The sequence below is a fragment of the Nyctibius grandis genome, chromosome 26, assembly GCF_013368605.1.
Source record: "Nyctibius grandis isolate bNycGra1 chromosome 26, bNycGra1.pri, whole genome shotgun sequence".
Taxonomy (NCBI): domain Eukaryota; kingdom Metazoa; phylum Chordata; class Aves; order Nyctibiiformes; family Nyctibiidae; genus Nyctibius; species Nyctibius grandis.
In genome coordinates, this window is record NC_090683.1 from 3,242,485 (window position 1) to 3,265,906 (window position 23,422).

The window sequence follows — 23,422 nt, forward strand, 5'->3', positions numbered from 1 at the left end:
TCTCCAGTCCTCCTCACCTCCAGTATCTTGGGCTCATCCTCAGAGGAAAGAAGATCATTGTTCAAGAACACCAATCACTTTTGGTGACACTGAAAATAAGCCCAGAGGTATCCATGTTGCTCTGTAGGGTCTATGTCTTAATTTAAGAAATATAGAGAAAAAGCAGGGAAAGGCATTGGGTTACCACAGGGGTAAGGACAGTCAGCAGCTTACAGTGAGTCCGTCTGTCCTCATGGGGCCTCCAAGGCCACGATATGTGAGCTATTCCCTGGTCACAATTGCAGGAGTAAAGCAAGAGTAACTTTGGCAGCCAGGTACTGTGACTCAGAACAAAAGGTAACTAAAAGGCACTTGCCTAACACATTTCTGAATCTCCCAGTGATCCTTCTGGTGGAGTGCCTTCCTACTGCATCTGGCAGCACAAAGGATAAATAGGAAAGGCCAATCCCACTTCTTTACACTGGCATTATTTCATGCAGTCTTTTATTTTGTTTTTTCCTGAAGCTCACAGTTTCAGCCTTTCAGGCTTTTGTCACTTCTACTGCCTGCCCTCAGCCAGAGTGACTTGACCTTGGACCAGAACAGCCTGGCGGAGTGAAATTAGTCTTTTGTTGGAGACAAAGAGCTAAACTGATTTGAGGAAAGGTAGATGACAGAAGCTAGTTCAGGAGATGTTTCTCATTATTTTCTGTGGAAGTAGCTTGGATGTTTTGATGGGTAGCGGTAAAAGTCCTCAATGACAAGTGTTTTCATGTGCATCTTTCATTAGTCCCTTGTATTATTGAAAGCCACAACATTGCTATACTTTTATTAAAGGGAGTGAAAGCAAACAGAAGGAATAAATATCCTACTCTAACTCTTATCCACTCTGATCTGCCAGGAAATAGTTATTGCTTTTCAGAAGGTTTTCTGAGGCCAGCTGCAGTCAGTTCAGAGGCTAAGAGCAAACCAGCTGCTGGGCCACAGATAGATCATAGTCACATGCAGTGTTAAACTATCAGCCTTGCTACAAACTGAATTTAATATACTGTCAAAAGCCACTTCCTACTTGCACTCCTACTTATCACACGCAACTAGAGATTTATCAGCGGTCAGTGGTAGCTGTGAGCTTCGCTGGCCCATGCTAAAATGGCTCACACTGCTAAATGGCTTGTTTTGTTCTAATAAAATAGCACTTTGCTGGGCTGCTGCAAGGGTTTTGTCAACACCAGCCTACTCCCAGCAGTTTGTATTCCTACCACCACTTACTGGTGGCACTTAACTGGTACCACTGCCTGGGCACATACAACTAAGCAGTTACAAGGGTGGTCCCTGTGCACATTCATGGAGGTCTCAAGGATAAAGAAGTTTATTCCTACATTATTTAGGTCCAGTAATATGACCCTTCTGTAGGAAGTAAAGGAGTTGGTGTACACGTCTTTGTTCAAGCTGTTAACTACTTCACACCCACCCCCAAAATCAGTGTTACCTGGTTATCCTCCTGTTACCATGCTCAGCAAGACTGAGGACAAATTCATCTAACTACGTGTCTCCAATACAGGCATCCACAGCCCTGCTAAGAGTCACCTGAGACTCCTGTTATAGCCAGTGCATAAGACAACTTTCTCAAGTGAAGGGCCTGGAGTGATGTGGAGGAATTTTTTCCTCTCCTATGGCCACTTGTGCTGTGCTTAAAAACAGAGGGACTTGTTTTCCGGAGCCCTGTACTTAGAAGTGGATGGGGATTGCGTGTCAAGATGGATTTGCATTTCAGGAGAGAAAAGGCTGACAGAAAATGTGGCTTTGCTCCATTTTCAATATTTCAACATTTTTCCAGAGGAAATGCTGAATTTTTCCTTTTTGGTAGGGGAAGTTGAAGCAAAACAATTTAGAGATGGGGCACTGGGGCTGATCCAGAGTCCATGAGATACCTCATACGAATTTCAGCATGAATACCACATGGTTCTCTTTTCAGACGTAATGCACCATGGCAGTACAGGACTGATGCATCAGTCCAAAGAATACCACGAGTTCAAGGCAGGAATGAGTGGGAATAAGGTGCAGAGTATCAGTTCTAGAAGGAAACACTCACAAACAATTGAACTGATTAGTATGAAAAGTGTTCTGTGTGGTAGTGTCAAAAAGGTCTTTTTAATGCAAGTCCTTTGACATTTTCCATTTTTATCCTTCACCCAAGTACAAACAAGGGAGAAAATATTGGTGCTTCCTGTAGCAGGAAAATTCCAGTTTTCAATCAGCTGCTTCTGCTGCTTTTTACTCATGCTCTGAGAGATGCCTGGATTGCTGCTTTCCCTTGCAGATCGAACAGGGGATGAGATGCTTTGATCTTTCACATTCTAATGGATTAATTTGTTGCCTTCGTCTGAACTGCAATGAATAATTTGAATTACAATCAGCAAATCTCTGCGCAGAGTCAGCACCTGGCAAAGAACAACACTAGGAAAATAAAGGACCTTCTAAGTGGGACATGGTGAAAATATTATAAAGAGAAGGAGCAGCTGGGCACTCAGCACACTTCCCAAGGGATGCGATGAAGGCATCATCACCACAAGGAGCTGTGACAGGCAAGCTAACATGCTAGTGTGATTGAGATCAGAGCTGTAAATCCTGTGTGTCATAACTCATGGCTGATACACATTTCTACTTCAGCCGGTCAGTTTGTCCATCTCCCTACCCGTTTGGAGTATAGTCACTTCTGGGTGTCTACTAATGTGAGCAACGCTATGAAATTTGCCCCATTTCTGAGATAGCTTGAGGAGGATGACTAGGATTTCACAAGGCTGCCTGCCATGGAATGTTCATTAGTCTCATGGCTTCTCTCGCTGCACAGCCCGTGTAGCAGCTCTGGCAGCTGACTGTAAAACCAACTGTCATTTCTCCCTCCAGCAGCCTGGAGCTGTGAGGAACAGAGTTAGCCCAGTGAATGATCCTGACCTTGGATCAACAAGCAGAAGGAATGACAGTGAGACATGCTTTTCAGCCAAGAGACCCCCCCTTTCTTCCCTCTGCTGTTAATCCAAAGCCTTTCCCTGGGGATTCTCCAAGGGATCCTTGCTATGCAGTGATGTCTGCAGAAACATAGCACGATTACCATCAGTTTGGATACTGTCACCAAGAAAGCTGGGCCAAGAATATGTCCAGGCACATAGCTACTACCAGATGGGATGCTCCGAGACCAGACTGGTACTTAAACTTGCCAGAAGACCATGGGGCCTGGAGGAGGAGGAGTTGTATTCCCCTGTAGGTGTTTATCATCTGTGTAGGTCATGGGTATATGAAGAGGTCACAACTGAGGCAACTGCAGGATCTCTTTTCCTGGAAATGCTGTGCTCCAGAGTTTTCCTTTCTTAATACACTCTATCTAACTCAGATTTAAAAAGCTAAATTTCATTTAAAATAATATTTTCAAACAAGTGGATAATGAGTTAATAGTGACCATAATGTTCTTTTCCTGTGCTATTCCCCACATGAAACTGTGATATGATTCCCGAGAAAGCAGCCTCCACAAACACCCTACATAAATCTCACATTCAGAGCAGCTCTTGAACCTGTGAATGAACTCTAAAAGTACTACGCAACTCCCCGGCGCAAGCAGATTCTCCAGCACAGAGTTGAATCAGAAACACTTTTTTCTTTTCTTTAAAGGGTCTTGTTTTTAGCCTTAAGTTCTGGGTCTGTTGCACAACAAAGAAGTCACTGAACCAGACAAAGCAAATTAAATCTGTCATTATTTGGGGATGGGATTTCACACATTTTAGTGCATAAGCATTCAAAAAAGGTTACTGCAAATGTTAAATTCAATTCAGTGTACTGCAAGAGATGTGTATGTATGACTGCCTAATTATAATTAGAACCACAGAGCTTAAAAAAAAAATCCCTTCATTATAGGAATGCAATTGTCTTTGTTAATTGCCATGAAGTCGCAGATCTTTCTCTTAGCTCTGCCCTCAATGCTTGTCTTTGATTTTAAATAGAGGCATTGTACTCCAGAAGCTTTGTCTAAATGATGTGGGATTTGTACAGCATTTTTATACTTTTCACAGTGACTAGACATGAAAAAAATATAGATGTCAAGGTTATCAAGCATGCAAAATAATAGCATTACTGAGAGTTTTCTGGACTGAGATGCTGTGCCTGATGAGAGGTGTAGTTTGGAGGCCAGATTCCCCGTTTTCCTGTGGGCATGGGGCACCAAGTGCTTCCCCTAATAAGCAAACTTGACTACAGTCCGGGACACTAGAGATGGATTCAACTCATGTGGCCGTTGGTCAAGGAACATGAGCACACCCATCTGAATGCTGCTACCAAAGCAGAGCTATCATCGAAGCTATATAGGCTATACCATAAGGCCCTCATCAGAACCCAAATAAGCTCTTATCCATCCTTAATGGCTTTGTGAGATGCTTCAGATGTGCGCCTAGGGATTCTAATAATCTAAATCCTATTTATTTAGCTTAGTACGTCAACATAAAATAGGACAGAAGACTCCTAGAAATAAATTCAACCCAAACTGGGAAAAAAGAAAATTCTCTACACAGAAAAGGAGAGTAGACCTGGTGTGTCCTGCCACTGCCATGCAGAAAACCTTCAATTTAAAGCAGCATTTAACACAAAACTATGCCAAAGGCAACCTGAAGATGTTCTGTCATATCTCATTTATGCTTCAATGCCACAATAAAAAGGAAGAACTCCCTGTCAGCACAGCAGTCCTTCTCTTTCAAAGGCTAAACAAAAATCACTAAGGAATTGAAGTCACTGATGAAGGCTATATGTGAAATACCCTTCTGTCTGACCCTGTGGAAATTGCCTTTCTTCAGACAGCAGAAAAATAATAACAGAAATTGTCGGGTTTTTCTACAGGTATAGGTGACTTTCATGCCACGGGAATTGGATAGCTTGCTAATTTGCTTTCAGTTAGCAGGTTTGGGGGACACTGGCTCATGAGTACTGACAAATTAAGCTCAACATACGGTTGCACCTCCCCACTGTGTGCTTGCACCACTCGCAGGCATTGCTGGAGCCACAGGGGTGCACAGGGAGCTACTCCTGGACCTCCACTTTATAGCTCATAATATTAAACCCATGATACAAGGGGAGACTGTGAACTACTGGAGTTCAGCAACACTATGAGAAGGAATCACAGCCTTGAGAAGGAATGAACTGTTCTCTAAGGTCCAGCTGCCTTTTCTCTGCCAAATACCACACATAACTATTTTCTTCTTATCACTGAGGACAGTCGGGGTGTACTTGCCTCTCAATATTTCAGTGGAAAGCAAGTACTGCTTAGCTTCTGTCCACTTCATTTCCATCAGGCCACCAGCCAGGGTCTGGTTGAGAACATGAACACAGTGAATACGGGACAATGCAAATGCTAAGCTGAGCTAAACCCTGCTGTGTTTGAATAGTTGGGTCACCTGCCATGACTGTTAGGTGGAACAATTCTGTTAGTCCGCTAGAAAATATTTTGTACTGAAAAGTATTCAAATGCTGTTGTGTTATCCATCAGGAACAAATCTGTGCCAACAATCTAGATTTCTCCTATGTCCCGAATCTTGCTGTTTGATGCATTGAGAAAAAGTGTAAGTGCATTAAGCTGCCAAGAGTACTTGTTGTAAATGAGTAAGCAGAGTTAGTGTTTCATCAGCATGTTTGTTGTCTGTCAGGGGAAAAGTTCCTTGGAAGGCTTTGGGAACAAAGAATTGGAGAACCTGCAGACAGTTTTAGGATGAGAGAGGAGAGATTATTGAAGACAAGGCCTGAATAAATGATCAGGATATATGCTCAGATATATTTTTCTATGAGAACTCACCATATCTCTTCTTGTCACTGCACTGATTAATTAGCTTGCCTATTTTATGTCAAAACTGAGACTCTCTCAAAACAGTTTTGCTGATAATTTGGATCTTTCATTTATTTGCAACAGTTAAGAACTGATGACAAGGATTATAAGAAATATCCCAAAGCAATCTCTTCTATGTCAGCTTTACGAGAGGACACAGTCAGGGGATTTTAAGGCAGCAAAGGATGGTCTGGCTCATTCTGCATAATCTTTAAAATTTTCTGACCTGACATCTCTTAGAATTTTTTGTTGGAAATGCTTATTGGGAAAATTCATCGTAGCCCTGAATGTAAATTCAATAACTATGAATCAGAATCTGGAAATTTGTCCCTTAAACTGTCTCTTCAGATACTTGATCTCTGCCTGTGAGTAGGAATGGACCAAATGGGTTTGAGTGGTCTTCTCCTCTAGGCTTAGTTGTACATGAGTACTTCCAACGCCCTCAGTTCCCATCTCAATTCCTTACTTCTCATAGTGTCAAAATCAGGTTTGCATGATGTCATGGCTAAAAAGGACATCCAGAAATCCCACTAGACTGCAATCAAAACATCCTGATTACAGTCAGGTTTATTCTGCATTAATTATAATATAGTGCAAACTAACTTCCTACTGGCTGCTTTAGTCCTTTTTAAAAAATAATCATCATAACCACGAGCAATAACAGCTCAACAATCATAAAGCAGTTCAAGGGTCATTTCAGAGTCTGCCTGACAGGCAGAATGACCACCGTTGTTTTAGTACATACGTTGTATATCTGAAGAATAGATCTGAAAATCCCCTAAAATTAAACAGGAAAAAATCTTTTCCAATATGATTAAATGACCAAAATGTCTACATCAGAATTGGAGCTAACAACATTAATAATGACTTGAAATCCTAGCACAACTGACTAACCGTAAATAGCCATTCTGTCTGCCACACTTTTTTAGCGATGGGGTAATGAGCACTAGCCAGTTATTAAAAGAGCATACTAGGAAAAAATAAAATAATTTGGGTTTGCTGTGTCTTGTGAGCCTGTCAGGCTGCAAACTGCGCACCCTGGCTCTCTAAGTGGCCGGTTATCTCACAGGGTCTTGGCAAATGGTTGTGGTGGCTCATTTCCTCCCTCTTCCCTCCTACCACCCTTGTTACCCATTTCTCCCCTTCTCACAGCGACAGTGCCCCACAGTATGATTGGCAGAGTGAGCGTGTAACAGCATCTTAGTCATTTCAGGGAAAAAAATCAGCTCCATGAGCACAGGGCTCTGCCCAAGCTGGGAGTCACCCCAGCTGAGAGGTACGGGGAGGGTGTGAGGAGAGGAAGGGTGTAAAGTGTCATTTGCACATGGAGAGGAGACCTCATTGGGAACTGGAAAACAGGCAATTACTTTCCTAAAAAGCACAAACAAGCACCTTTTTTCTCTTTTTTTTTTTCCTTTTTCATTTTTTCCCCTTTTTCTAAGTTCAAAGAGGTCCATTTTCATCCTGGAAGTTTCTGAAAAAGGACTGTCCTGTTACCACAAAAGTGCTTGTCTTGCTCTTCTCCTTGACAATAAATCCTCTCAATGTGTTGTTCTCATGAAATTTCCTACAAGGGAATCTTGGAGAACTGATCTAAAACCTGATCTCTACATTAGGAATCAGCTGCTTTCCTGTTGCTTATACCTGACCTGTTTAGAGAGCATCAGACTGCTCCTGCAGGCTTAGTCACATTGATGAAGACACCTCTCTAAAGTTCCCCTGTCTCTCACAACAAGATAAGGCCTTTTAATCTTTCAAATCCTGTCTTTGCTCAATCACATCTCACGCCACAGGAAAGCCCATTCTGGGACACATTTCTTGAACATCAAAAAGACAGATATCAATGTGACACAGATAATGTACGATTTTAAAAAATTAAGACCATTTAAATATTCCAAGAGAAGCAGAAACACATTAAAGTGTGTTTTGCAAAGTACCTATTTATGCCTGGCGTGCATACAATGACAAATTGCATTAGCTGGTGAATTACTTGCATTCCTTTTCTCCTACTACAGTTCCTCTGAGCAGTAAACTATGGTCTATTGAAGTTGTCCTTTCCATTTGACAACTACTTTGACACTCTGACTAATGTAATCAGATACATTCAGAGAACTACAAAATATAAAGGCACTGCCGTTACAGCGAAGCCTGTGGATATATTTTTGCAAATTATATAGCAAAACCAAGCAGTAAATCAGTGTCTGATTAGCTCTGGGATTTGAAGAGTTTCTGATTTGAAAACTGATGGAAAATTCCCCTCTGGAATGATAAGTGGGCTAACTTGTAAGGTCTTTGTTGGTTTTTAGGAAAGCAGACTGTATTAAATATCTTCCCAAATCACAGCTGTCCCATGGCGGTGGTTAGGGGCTGGAAGATTTTTTCATATGTTTTAACTCATGGGGAACATCGGGGTTGTGTTACACTGCAGCAAATACTGCAAGCACGGACTAGACGAGGCAGGACCTAGAGCAGCATCCTTCCCTTGTCACTACAAGGTCGGTACCTAACCTGACACCACTCCCAGGGTCTGCAGATGTGCCCTTGCCTGAGCTTCGACTTCGACGCTGAATGCGTCAGGGCTCGGCAGTCTGGTGTCTAAGATATCCTGGGTCTCAGCTCAGTCTTCGCAGCTCCTCCTGGTTCCTGCTTAGTACTCGGACAGAAAACTCCTAGGACCTGACACCTTCATTGTTTTCTGTTTATCCAGTATCTAAACACACTGGGACGCTGCTCCAGTACTGTAACACTGCTATTAATAATAATGAAAGATGCAAATTATCCCTTGGGTTCCCGCGAAGCCAAAGCTTCCCTGCAGTCAGAGATCACCTCACCTATCACAACTAAAAGATGATTCACCGCTCTCCTTTAAAGATCACATGTCGCTTTCGTTTTCAGTCACTGACATTTTACCCTATCAATATTTTCTGATTAGTCCTCCCTGGTTTGGTGTCCATGGTGACAACGGCTTTTCTTCTGCAGCCAGAATCCCGGTGCCAGCGTGGGAGTGCTGATGAGATCCCTCCGACTTAGCAGTCACTCACACTTACTAACAGGGGCTGATCTTCCCCCGTGCTCAGCACCGGGGAACCACGCAAGATCAAGGGAAGCATGGAGGAGGCACCCCCAGCTAGACGGGCTCATTCATTTAACAAGCCAAGTTCAGCATTAACACTTCAGAGCGCATTCAACAGCCCTGAGCATGTTTTGGAAAAGCAGTGGAGACAACAGTGTGTGTTCACTTTTACCTGCTGTCTGCCATTAAATAGCTGGTGGAAAGGAAGAGGGAGGAAGAAATCAAATATGAGCATTTTATGGTTTCTGCTTTAGTTAATTGGACTGACAAAATTTCCACATACGCTGGACTTTAATTAATGACAGTGAGTGAGTTACTATAACTTTGCAACTGTCTTATCTGTATTTATTTTATTTAGTTATTTCAGTGCACCTCAGATGCTCACTGCTCAGAAAAAAACACACTTTGAAATCACTAACACCTCCTGCAATGAAAAAAATCAAGAAATATTGATCAGAGTTGATCTGATCAGCTCTGCAGGATCTCAGCCAGCCAGTCAGATGCTAAAGAAAAACATCAGCGTCATTTCTAGCTGTGCAAGTCTCCATAACCAAAGTATCTCAGTGCCTTGTCAGGAATACATTGATGTTCAGATGGGTAAACTGAGGCATCAAGAAATGATGAAATGAATTATTAAGAGAAAAACAGGACCCTGAAGGTGTGGTTCCCAGTGTCATGCTGTTTCATTAGACTGTTTTCCTGTCTAGCCAGGCATTGTTAGGGGATTTCTGAGATATCACGTATAAAGCAGCCATCACATATTAACATAAAAGATTTAAAGCATGTCTACAGTAAAGACAGTGATTATAAAATCCTGTTCTGTACGTGTGGTCTGTGAGCTGGAGATACGACTCGAGCAAATGCATGACCATTTTAGAAAGACTTGTTAGAATGTCCGTACACATTAAATGGGAAAAACCTGACAGAGAGTACAGGAGCCATGCCCAAGTCCCTCTCAGCCCACCATTCAGCCATTCCTCCCAGATTTCCCTACAGAAGGGGGAAGAAAGCAAGCAGTTCCATTTGCAAGGCAATAATACTTGTCCTGCTACCTGGAACTGCTAGCAATATTTAGAATGTCTGAAAAAAATTGCTGCTAAGCACTCAAGGAGAATGAAAATATAGAGAGACATTTGTAAGAACAGAGGCAAGGGGAGCAAATGGTTTCTTTCCTCTCTCTAACATGCTCTTCAAATGAATTTTGCATTTGAGGAATGAGTTTACAACTGGAACAGACAGCAGCTGGACTGGAGCAAAACTCAAATGCAGAGGTTGGTACAACGCGTAGCGACCCATCTTCAGTGTCTCAACAGGGTTGCACGCAGCGTGGGAAATGCACAGGAAGAATTGGAAGGTTGTACCGAGGTGCAGAGCTACAACCTGGCTGGGGTTACCGAGAGGTGCTTGCACGGCGGGAGGGCTGTAGTGGATGGTTACGCTTCCCTTCATCCATCTGATAAACCTCCTCATCTTGGAGGAAGCAACACCAACTGGGGAGAAATGACAATGGCCCAAAATCCAGGGAGGGGAAGGAATAGCAAAGACAAGACCCATGAAACCATTCAGGAAGGTGAATTCCACTGAAATCTTCTGTGAATCAGGGTCCCTGCCTCCTGTTCTTGCTCTTGACTTTGTAATACATGATGTAATTTTCAAGTTGATTTGATTTACCAGAGCATGTACAGTACTTCATAGCCCTGCAAGTGCTTTAATTCCAGAGCAAATACTGTGAGTGCTATAATCGCTCATCTGACGAGGTAATTATACTTACAGGAGATAAAACAACAGTTTTTATATTTATATGTCATGCCCAACACAAGCAAAGCCTTTCGGCTTCCAAATCCTCATCCATTACTGAACCAGGGACTTCATGCAATTGTTTCAGTCTTCAAAGAGCTAAATGAGGCAATCAATTAGCTCAGTTCTGCCAATTGCAGAGTACTCGTATGCCCTGCTGTGAAAATCAAGACAGTAATGGTGCTCCTAGAAATCTGAGAAACCAGCAAGTTGCCGGGGTTTGGGTACCATCAGGTAATGGACACAAAATGAACAAGTGGGAAACCAGGTGAAGAGCGGCATGAGAAAAAATGGGGAGGTTTGTTATTTAAGGGAAGATAACAAGGATGGCCAGAAACAATAATATTTTCAAGGGTAATTGATATTTGTTGCAACTTGGGATGCAAACAAGCTTCAAAAAGTCAATATTTCTCATTTCCTGTGGAACAGGTGTGAACTATGTAAATATTTTTGTTTCCTTTCGAACTTTGTTTAAATGGGAAAGTTTTATGGCAATATTTACATATCACAATACTGCTTTACATTATAAATGCTCACGGTGACTGTGCAACACTCATCATCAATAATAACATTCAGGTTTTAGCAAAAGTCAAAATAAAGCGATTTAACTTGTCGCAGTGAACCAGCAGCAAGAGGAAACCAAAAGGTTAGTGCACATTTCAGTATGCTGCAAAGAGTCAAAACCTAAACATCCCCACAAAATGTTCATTTATTTATACTTTTAATGGAAATCAATTGGAGGGATTTGAAGGGGAAAAACCAAACTAAACAAAAGAACACAGAGTTTTCCATTAGAGATGCCAGACTCCTGGTGAGCTGAAATTATCCCAGATCTTCCAGTGCTGATCTGAACGAGTGAACACAAAGCAGCTGAGAGCTGTCAATCTTCTAGAGGGATGTAAGGGCGAAATGAAATCTTAACTCTTATCTATATCCATTATTTTCCATAGGTGACATATTTCAGGAGAGTCAGACCCCACACTCATGCCAGGTCTTGCAAACCTCTGCTCTCCTCCTTTGGGAGTCACTATTTAGGACTTTTAAGTCAGGTTTGAAATGCAGCACCTAAAAGTTCCCCCAAAGCCATGCTCTGTCCTCAACAGCAGCAACATTAGGAAGCCGCAGAAAGCAATAAATAAGCGTTGATGCCAGCCCATCACATTCTGCTATTACAACAAATTCAGTCCTTTGATGTTTATATTGTTGCTGAAATTAACTTAATGAGTGTTCACTTCACTAGAGGCATAATCAAATATTAACAGCTGAATGGGATGGAGCTCCCTGCCAGGGCTCACCATAGAGAAAGAAATGGGTCTGTGAGCAAGAAGGATCAGACGAACATCAGCGGGTGGGCAGAGATGAGTAACGGAGGCAGCGAGGAGCCTGCATGAACTGGAGCTGGTGGCAGCAGGAAAGCCTTCCCCAAGGCTTTTTGCTGTTTATCCTCGCGGTGCAGCCCAGTGCCTTCGTTCCCTGCGTTGTTTTGAGGCAATGGGCATGTTCCCCAAGCAGCTGGCTAGTGAAATCCGAGGGATAGGAGGAAGAGGCAGTGGTGTTTCTCCTCCACTCCCTTGGCTGCCCAGTGACTCTGGTGTTCCCGACAGAGAGAGATGACTGAGTAGAGACCAGCTGAAAAAGTTCTCACCCCTTTTCAGCATAACACTGTGTTTGGCAAACCTGACACCCACCTTTGCTTCTGTTTCTAACTTGTCTTGCTATTTTCTGAAGCTCAGCTGCAAAGAAGGTGGGAACTTTTGCTTCATTTGGAGTAATTCCTTTTCATTAGTTTTACCTACTGGGAATAAAACATGATCTGCTGAAGGCAACTTGGTTTAATACAAAAAAAAGGGAAAAACTGATTAAGTAAACAAAGCTGTGTATCAACATTTGCTGAAAGGACAGAGTGTGCAAAACAAACAGGACCATTTACTGGCTGTGCAGGTTAAATAGGGGTGCTTAGTATTGCATTACAGGAATACAACTTCTTTAAAAACAGAAACTTTTATTCTTTTATTTCAGTCTAAGCATCCCTTCCTCATCTGGGAACGAAAAACTACAGTGTACCAGCATCCTTCTGTTTCTTAGTAACCATGGAGCCAGGCTAATGCATTTAATTTCTGTTATGCCCACATGTTTCTGTTCCCATTAGACAAAGACCACAGCTCGATTAGTAACTCAAACACACATGCAGCATTTAATTTCCACAAGGATGTTTTGTCTAGTATTGTAACAATGGCAAACGTGGAAGAATCTCTTTGCTCTTGGAACAGTTCGTTAATGGATGTACACATGAGCCTTTCATAAAGCAGAACAGATTGGCAGGGACTGAACATTGCGTCCAACTGAGAATGGAGACCCGTCCTTAATTAGAAAGCCACAATGGGCAGCCCTTCAGCAACAGGGTGGCAAAAACCATGAGACTGTAGAAAATCAGGAAACGGACGTCACAGCTGACTGCCTTAAGCATGGTAAGAGGAAGGTTTATCCAGCAGGAACTGGGCAGGCAGGACCTATACAGCAGCAGCATGGGCTTGGTCAGAGGCACAGTCTGCACTACCTCTTGTTTATCCACAGAGAGTGTGGGAGAAGACAGGAGACTTACAGATCCAAAGTAAGCAAGGAGCAAATCCCTAGTAAGAAACCCAGCTATCCCACTGAAAAGATTAACGGCACACTCCAAGAATCTGGCTTGGCTGGAAAAGATGAATTGTGAAACTATTTGAGGTTTGCACATTTGTTTTCATTTTGCATCAGAACAGTCAGAAGCTTTTGAAAAGTTTCATTAAGAACAGAAAAAGACCAATCCATCCTGGAATGATGAACAGCCTGAGCACCAGAGCGCTCAGCTGGAGTGTGGGAGACTCCACTTTGAGCCCTTGCTCTGCATCAAGAAAACACAGTCCTTGGAGTATTGAGTGTTTTGAACATGGTGCCGTCCCCTCCCGGCTTCAAGCCCCACATGCTGCAATATTAGTTATATAGATGTGGGAATCTTTTGTCACTTTGACCAAAGACTTCTTCCAAGGATAGGTTTAGTGAAAAGAAACGATGCAAAGAAGTTTTTCATTTCAATTAACAGAGCTTTCTCTATGGAACACATAAGATCCAGGCTTTTAGTTAATTTATCTCTTTTCAGCTTACATTTGCCTTTATATCCATCCCTACAGAGTCGTCTAGTTGCTTGCTGCAAAGAAATCTCGATTTATGATTCTTATATAAATATGAAACCTGTACTGAACTGAGTCCTTTTTTAAAAAACAAAACAAGAACCCCACAATTTTTACAAATTTTTTTCATGTCACAAGGTCTTCAAGATATTTTGAAGATATCTGATTGCTCTCCTTTATAAAAATACTGACAGAGAATTTAGAGATAACCGTAAACTACATTGCAGAATCTAAGTTACATGAGTGTATGAGACTTGTGTGTGCATTTTGTAACTGATCTGTGGCCAAAAATTGAAAAGTCTATGAATAGCATGAGAGGAGTCTTTCAGAACTGAGCAGTTCAGGCCAGACTTCATCTGTGCAAGTGAGATACCCCAGGCACTAGGATTCCCAAACACCCATTTTTAAGGTTAGGACTTGATCTGGAGTGGGAAAGTGGCCCCCCAGGACCCCATTCCTTGCTTTACTTATGCCCAAGGAAGCGGGGCCAAATCTTCATATAAAATAACTGATTTGTGTGTTTCACATCAGAACAGGATGCAGACATGCAGCTTTTGATGACAGCTGCCACCAAGGCAAAGATGGGATGCAAGGCATGGAGGCGTGATGTTTTTCCCAGCAGCTCCACTTCTGCTTCTCTGCTGGCAGAAAACCCAGTTCTCCACAGCACATCCCACCTTGTTATCCTGCAGGAGTTTTGTCTTCCTCTGTGCAGATCCAAAATTTATTTTGCTTATAGAGCCCCAAATCCTTTCACTGGCTTTCTATGAGCACAGGCTTTGTGTTTCATAGGGTTATAAAATGCAAAAGCAGACCCCTGCATGGGCTTTCAGGCTTCCCAAGCCTTAAATTTAACACCAGATTGATAAGGCTCATTTAGATGTCCTGACCTCTCACTTCCCCTCCTAATAAAACCAGTAACTGATGAATCTCCGAGGAGCCTTTGGGTATTCAGGGAGGGCAAGGCATGGCTCTGCCAGCTAAATAACATTTCAGTTAAAACGTAACATATGATGCTGACCTTCTTGCATGTAAATCTTCTTGATTTATAAAGATTAAAAAGAAAAACAAACTTTCTGTGGATAAATGAAATATTTCCACTACTTCAGACCACATCAGCTTCTTGGACCTCATGCATTGGTGAGGGGAATGGCACACACCTCATCGGTTCTGAATCACTGGTGCAAAGAAATCAAGGACTGAGGGGTGGCAACTGGCTGCTTCCCCTGTTTTAGGAACTATTTCAGTCTTCTCACCTTTTGCAAATGATAGAACAGGGAGGAGGTCAGAGAACAGCCTGACTGTCACCTCTATTTCTTTTTTTCATATTACCCCAGTGCTTTTTATCCTGAGAAGCACTACAGTTGTTATCACTAGCAGCTCCAGAACCAGGAGTTTGTGAGGCAGATTAAAGCATCCTGCAAGAAGCTGCTTCCATGGCAGTTACCCAGCCAGTGTTAAATGGTTAATTAATGCAGGTCTGTCCTTCTGAGATGGTCCTCCTGGGCTCTGTTGTGGGTTTGTGAAGAGAAATAGGTAGTTCAGCTTATTTTGCCAGGAACTATCAAGAATTTGGGGAGTTTGACCAGGACTGTGAAGGAAGCACGGATCACTAGCCCAAAAGGGAGGGCTGCTGCTGTCCAAAGCCCAGGAAGAGCCATAGTTCTGTACTAAAGAATATGAGAGGCACAAGGTAAGATATGGCTGAAAGAGGTGCTAGGTGACCAGGTTTCACTTGGTCTGCATGAAATGGCTTGTACCATAGCAAAAGTAGGTGGCAAGATAGCCATTCCCATGATACAACAGAAAATGAGGCATGAAGAGTAACATGGACATTATAATTTCTAAACAGTCAATTATTGGTGGCCTATAGGAATGAGGTTTCAGCAGAACACAGTAAAAAAAAACCAACTCTGTTGCAATTTATGTTCCTCCTACCAGTCAGAAAGAAGCCACAAAATAAATGCACATGAAGATAGAAGTTTCCCCCAGAGCGAAGCTCTTTGGTTCAAGTAGAAGAGTCTTTGTCAAGAGCATGCCTAAGGCAAGAGCTTTTGCCTGTATGTAAGCCCTCCTTTGAGTCCTGCTTTCAGCAGAGGGTTAGACTAGATGGATCTCCAAAGTGGCCTTCCAACCTAAATCTTTGTTTGATTTTAAGTTAATTGCAGGTAAAGAAATGACACACAGCACTCTAGAATATATCATAAAGCTTCTGGGTTTTAAGACCACTGAAGCAGGCTGCCCTATACAGTCTTTTTCTATTACTTCTTAACAAGACTTCAGCCAAAAAGGGCCCTGCAGACTGTCTGTGAAACAAACTCAAGGCTGAGCCAAACTCTCCAGGGCATCAATCTAGAATTATTCAGCCACGTCAAAACACAGAATAAAATAATTTTTTAAATATTTAAAATAAATGATTAGATGAAATGTAGGTGGAATTGTACCCTTCCCTTCTGTAGCATTAATGGTATTGAAATCTATGGATTAACAGTGCTGTATAACAGCTTGATATTACTATATTATCAATACCCTAAACCACCTCGTCTCCTTTTGGAAAGAAATAGTGACTCAATTCTCTATGGAGTTAGAATAACATAAATTTGGTCTAAGTGGAAAATCAGGCTCATTTTCTTTCAAACACTGTATCTTTCATGCACTTTCATATCACCTTCTTTGCCAAAGTCTAAGCATGTGAAACGAGACCATGTTGACTTCACCCATTATGGTTACAAGTGGTGTTCAACGGGGGCTACATGCTACTCCCTTTCATAACAGCCTAGAATTATTCCGTTATTTAAGTCATTAAACATTCAAACATTTTTGCCAGGGGTCAGACCGCCTGCTTCAGATTCCTACCAGATGGAGATTGTTGCTAAGGTAACAGCCAACATCAGCTCCCTTTGTATCCTCGATGTACCCCACCACAGCAGCATACTCAGAGGCTTATTTATTTCCAAGTGAGCTATTTGCATGTTTAGAGATATGGGTGCCTGATGTGAGTGATCTATTTGCTGCTAAACTTTTGCGACAGGACATCAGAGTCAAAAGGGTGTTGGACTTTGGTCTTACTACTGCTAGAGCCTGGGGAAATTCAGTCAACAGGTTCAGAAGGACCAGGGTCAGGTGATATTTTTTCCCTAAACAATCAGTAGCAGAGCAGAGCCAGACGAGCTGCTGACAAATGATGATGTGTGACCCCAGACTTGGGCTCAGCCGTTGCTCTGCAACTGTATGAGGCAATTCAGTTAAATCCCACCCTGAGTCATCTGCAAAATATGTGTTGACATCTCAGCTAGCCACATTGACTCCTTTTATAGCCAAAGGATAGGTTAGTCATCCACTCTTTTGAACATCTGAGGATGAGTTGTCTCTGTTGAGGAAGAAAAAAGTCTAGATGCCTTGGCTCAGCTGTTGACATCCACTTTCTGGATACCTGAAGCGTGATGAGATGAATCGCACCACTTAGACAGTCTGGACTGATATTCTTTGCCCAAATGTATATGTCCTCAGTGTTGACATCTCCATCTGAACAAGTGATCTGGACCCCCTTGACAGCTAATGAAGAAAAACAGGCACCCACAGGACACAATTCATCACTTTGCAAGGGAGATGTGTAAAAATAGCTTAGACAAAGCAGGCAAGAAATGCCTTGTGTTGTATAGGAGATAAAGACAGGAGAATGACAGAATCCAACAGCAACAGTTGTTGGTGTTTTTTTCTTGTCACCCATTATAGTTTGGAGGGGAAATTTAGTAAATTGGAGGAAGGATTGAAGAAAGAGGGTTTGATTTCCAGAAAAACCTAGTTAGCAGTGGTACGAGCCACAGGCATGGAGGCTAATGGTCAACCTGTAAGGGAAGGGACACCTTCCTCTTTGTTACAGCAGCTCCCACAGACGTTCAGGGACCCCTCCTACAGCTCTGGGTGACCAATCATTGAAGGTGATACAGAGAAATAGTTAAGGCCTCTACCAACTCACTTTTCATTCCCTCTTGGTTTGGTCTCCATCTGCAGGAGGTGCCAGTTAAGGACACAGAATAAACAGCCAAAGTCCATTGGAGTTGATTGTATCAGTCGTTTCAGTGATGTTCCTGCCAGAATGTGTTTCCTTGGGCAGTGAAAGAAGATCAAATTGTTTTGCACAAAGAAGAGATTCTTCCAAAGTTTTTAAAACTTGAATGGGAGGCAATCAGAGGGTCTGCTGCCAGCAAAGGCTGCTGGAAATGGAAATGAAAATGTCAGCGAGGTTTATGTAGTGGCACTTGGCCAGAGCTGGACTGAATTAACTCAGCCAGGGTAACACTAAACACACTGTACTAATAGGCTCTCAGAGTATATTTCAGACAGATGAAAGCAATCGTCCCTTGACCTTACACACCGCAATCCACCTGTGGCATTACAATAGCCCAATAATATGCATTTTGGAGGAAGATTATTGCTACCTTGGCAAAACTGTTTTGCTCTGTTCAGAGCTCTTTATAAACTCCACAACACAACGGACTTCTCTTGAAAAACCCTGGATGAAGCTTCTCCGTGCTGAAGACGTCACACCCCATGTGGGCCATCTAAACATCATCCTGCTAACTCATTAGGCTCTTTCCACAGTCTATGGAGGAAAATTAGATGAATTCTGCACCTCTGTCTGTTCTGTCCCCTAAAGGTTAACAGCTGGAGACAACACAGAAGAAATGCAACCAGAGGAGAGGAAAGTCTTGGGTTGTTTTTCTGTTTGTACAAATCCCAGACCTCCCCTTCAAGACTTGCGGCCAGTAACATGCTTCAGCCGTGCACTATTTTATTGGCTGCTCACAGCTCAACGCCATTTCTCCATTGCTCTGTAGGGAACTGTCAGTGATTTCCAGGTCTTCCCTGACGATGAAAGCCCTCTGCAGAATCTCTCAGTGGGATGCGAGACAGAACCTCTTTGAAGCATGCATGAACCCACAACCTTCATTTATTTACCTCCTTTTGTGACGGTTGTTACTTTGACATTATCTGTTGGAGCATATTTATAGCTGATATTAGCAGAGTGGATCTGGAGTGGACTCAAAAATGGTAATGGGCATGATACATTTTTACAATGAAGACTTTAAGAAACTCGAAGACAGTCTGCAAGAACTGTGTGTTTGGAAAAGATGTTGATCTCTTCGTTTATCCTACCAATGAAGCAGCCATCACACACACAGATTCACATTCAGTCTCCAGCTCAGTTAGTTACAGAACTTTACTCAGGAGACACTCCATGAGCACTGGAATCACTCCGACCAGGACAGAAGGTTGTGAGTCTTTCTCAGCACAGTCACTCCCTGGGTTTTAACCCTCTACATCTTCACTGACATTTGGCAAATTCTGACCAACATGGACTGGGGCCAGAAAGAAAAACAGCTGTGAAAATCCATTACTGTGAGCCATTTCTGTGAGCCTGGAAGGTCTGCAAACTCCGTGCTGGGACAGTGCAGGAAGGTGGAGGCCCTCAGGTACTGCCCTGAGCTAACATGTACTTGCAGAAGACTCTTCTGGCTCATCATAGCAGCTCCTTGCCAGGATCAGAATCAAAGCTACCAGCTCAGTTAAATCGAGACAGATGTACTGCTGCCTTCCAGCCTCCAGTGGCCAGCACAGCACTGGGAGAACTTCGGTGGAAGTTCAGGGGTGTTGGAAGCAATGCCACAAGAGAGACTTAAAGTTTGAAAGACCAGTTAAGTAAAAGCAGGACCTGCTTTTGCAGGTACCTGGACTCTTGCACTACATGGTCAATAATCCTGTCACAGCACAAAACTCCTGCATTTCCCTTCTAAATTCTAAATTTCCCTTCTAAAGTCTTCTAAATGCATCATTGATCTCTGTACCTCTTGGTGGTTTTTTTTGAAAATCATTACAGCATGCAAGTTCCCTGAAGAAAATAAGCCCAGAGGGGTATAATGGCAGCTGGCATTTCTCATCAGCTCCTGCTGGCCTTGAAATTGATTTAATGATGGCAAAGTTGGAAATAAAAATAAGAACTCTAATAATCAGGTGTTCTGTAAGACTGTTTGGTTGAATGGACCTATATAGCTGATATATTCAAGAAACAGAAAAAAAAATGACAAAATTGCAGAAGTCTTACAAAAACAGCCAGGGACAAACCTTACCCAATTCTGGCATCACACAGGTCTGGCAAAGGGCTCAGGAGTAATTCAATTTCTAGGTCCCAGAAACTATAGGGTAATATATCCAAACCTCTGTGAGAAAGGGTACATCAGAAATCTCGTGCCAATGCATTAACTGGGCGACTCATGCCAACAGGGCACGTTGAGATGTTTCTCCACTATGGGGAAGACTCAGCATAATGTGTATGTTGTATATGGCTTTAGCATCTCCCTAGGCCTCCCAGACCCAGCAGGGAACATGCACATGCACTACTCTGAGTATGCAGGAGCTGTACCTCGTGCTAGGTGGACCTTGGGTATTCTGCAAGGATAAAGTTTGCTGAAATCCTTCAGAGTACAGATCAGCCAACAAAGAAGTTTATAGATATTTGTTTTGCTAGGACACTTTTTCTTGGTCATGCTTTCAGATAGTTTGAATCCTGGGAGCAGGGAGTTAACAGACTCCCAACCTAATCTATGCCTGAACAAGAACAGCAATTCCTATGTAACACTTTTCATGGCTACATCTCCCAGAAAACTATAGAGGAGCTTAGCACTTATCTCCATTTCACAGATGGAGCAATTGAGGCATCAGGTCCAGCCATTCAGCTTGGCACATGGCAGATTTAGGAACTCGGCCTGTCTTACTTCATGCAGCACCAGATGACAAACTCGCACAAAGCAATTACGCAGGTGAAGGGAAGCACAGAGAAAAACAACTTTCTGTGCAGATCTGGCAGGATGACCCAGACACCTATTGGCTCAGTCTTTGAGCGTGATGCAGTACTCCATCACACAGCCATCGCCCTGCAGTGGCCTGTGGCTGTATTGACACTAGCAAAGCAGTCATGTCCCAGCCTGTCCTCTGGCACCGATGGCAGGTGATGGGGAACAGCCCAGGTCACAACAATTTAACTCTGACTCCCCACAGCATGGTGGGAATTGTTCCTTGAACTGCACTAGGGGTTTCTATGAGAAAAACCCATTGGGACTGGTCCAAAACCAAACTGGGGACCAGGTCTAGATCTACCACTGGGTGTACTTGAGTCCTTATGCCCAGGATTGTTCCTTGACATTGTAACTCAGTACTTAAAAAGTTGGGAGTGGCACAGAAAAGTGCAAGAAATGGGATAGTCAGATCAGGAGTCCTTCCTGCCAGCTTGCCCTTTTCACGAGCACGGGGCAGATGATGAACAACGAGGAATTTACAGCCCAGGTTCATTTTGCATCCTCCTACCCAAGAGGAGTTTATTATTCTGCTGGGCTGGCTTTTTCAGCCTCCTCCTTTTCCTGACTTCTCTCTCCTGGGTGACGTTTCCCAGCACTGCTCATCGCAGTTGGGGCGTCTGCAGTTAATTAACAGAGTGTTTGTTTGTTTGCTTTGGAGGGGACAGGGAAGGTGAGAGGCTGGAGTTCACTGGCTTTGCAGTCGGTGCTGGCTGTGTCTGCTCTGCAGCTCCCACGCTGAGGGCAGCTCAAGGCTAAAGCACCAATTAAATTCCACTTAATACCTCTAATAATACTAAGAAAAAAAAAAAGCAGCTTCACCCTTGCACCATGCACCACGTTGGGGGGATTTAACACAGTCCTTCATGCTCTGTGGCTATTTATCACTTCTTTTAGCCTCCCACACCAGCCTCTCAGCTGCTGCATAAAAGCCAACTCCACCTCTGCTTGTGGTGTTTGGCTGGACCAGCCCTCCCAATTAAGAAATGAAGGTGCTGGAGCAACCACTCTGCCATGCTCATGGCTCAGGCTGAGCCCAGCCGCACAATGAGCCTCTCCTGCCTTGTGCAAATCCCTTCTACCGACCACTGCCAACGACAGAACATCTTTCCCTCTCCAGAAGAAGGAAAATAACTCTGAGGCTCATAATGAGGGGAAAAAAGAGACACAAGTCAGAATAAAATGAGCTGAGAGCTGGCACTTGCACACAGGCTGTACAGCACCTGCTTCCACCCACAGCTGCAGATGTATTATTGCATGTGCAGCATTTGAATTTCCAGCATGGTGTGATCTTACATACAAGGATGCATTGAACAGATGCAAATGGACCCTGAAACAAGTGGAGAACAGCCAAAACCAAACCTCAGTGTCTATCCAAAGACATATAAACTCCCATGCATCCAAATATTTATGCTTTCTATTTGTATTGGGTTGTTTTGGTGCATGGAATCGTTCTTAACCTTTCAAGATCCTCTCTATAAAGCCTGGACCATCAGATAAGATGTTGTCCCTCATGTTACTCTACACAGCAGAGAATGTGCCTGTGTAAGTTGGCAGTGGATTTATGCAAGACTCATTATACTCAGATTGATAAAACATGCTTTTTCTCCTACTGCAAAAATATTTGGGGAAAGATATTTTGTGCAGCATTCTGGAAGTTTAATACATGTGAACACCAAAACAATTTCCACTTAGGTGTTATTTACATACAAACATTCATCAGCTGCCCCATTAATAAAATCTCAAGCTGCTTTCCTGGAAAGAAATATAAAATTTATATATGTTTAGAATGTTTTTCCCATATCCATTTGGATGTCCATGAAATGGCCCATGTTTTGCCTGGTGCACATGAAAGGACATTAACCCACCCCATGAGAGAAGCTGCACCAGCTCGAGTCCTCCCTGGTGAGTCCACCCTGACCTGCACAAAACTGCTGAAATGTGGGAAAGCTTTGACCTTCCCGAGGAGTTCTGGCAAGTCAGGCCCTGGCACTTGGATCACTTGGAAAAAAACAGCCCTCGTTTTGTCAAAGTGCTGTCTTTCCCCTGCAGAGAGCAGTAATCGTACTTCTCATCTGAATTTCCTCTAAACGGGAGTTATTGCCCATACGTTTGATTTGTGAGGCAATTAAGCAGGTTGGGATTCTCTCCTCATACTTTTCCCATTTTCAGGCTCGACTGCTGACTCCGGTAGATGCAGCTTATTTGTTCTTGCAGATAATGTCATTTATACTGCTAAAAAAATAATTTCTGAGCACATGGATTCAATGGCCCATAAGCTCTGATTGTATTTTCACAGATGCATTTTTTAAGGCCAGAAGGAAATATTATCATCACCATCTAGGCTGACCTCCAGCATAACACGGGACATAGAAATTCACCCCGTCATTTCTGTGCTGCGCCTTTTAATTTCTGCATCAGCTAGAGACGAGAAGAAACATCCATCCTTCCCTTCATTTTTTGCAGTAAGAATGTACCATGTCACTAAGCAAGGTAATTCAACCACTTTGATATTGAAAGAATTTGATTGATATGTGTGCGTATATTTATATCAGATATATTACCTCAAACTTTCTTTGACATATATGGTGCTTTTCTGTGATTGATGAAGATTCAGTGTAATTTTTCTTTCCCCTCCAGTAAATTTATTACTCTTGAAATTACTAAGTTAGAGCTGGTCAGAAAATAGTTG

At 42.8% G+C, this 23,422-nt stretch overlaps 1 protein-coding gene across 2 annotated transcripts in view; it reads right to left on the reverse strand.

Moving 5' to 3' along the window:
• Nucleotides 1-23,422, reverse strand: part of LOC137673690 (acid-sensing ion channel 2) — a 473,580-nt gene that overhangs the window by 400,238 nt on the left and 49,920 nt on the right. The window lies entirely within an intron of this gene.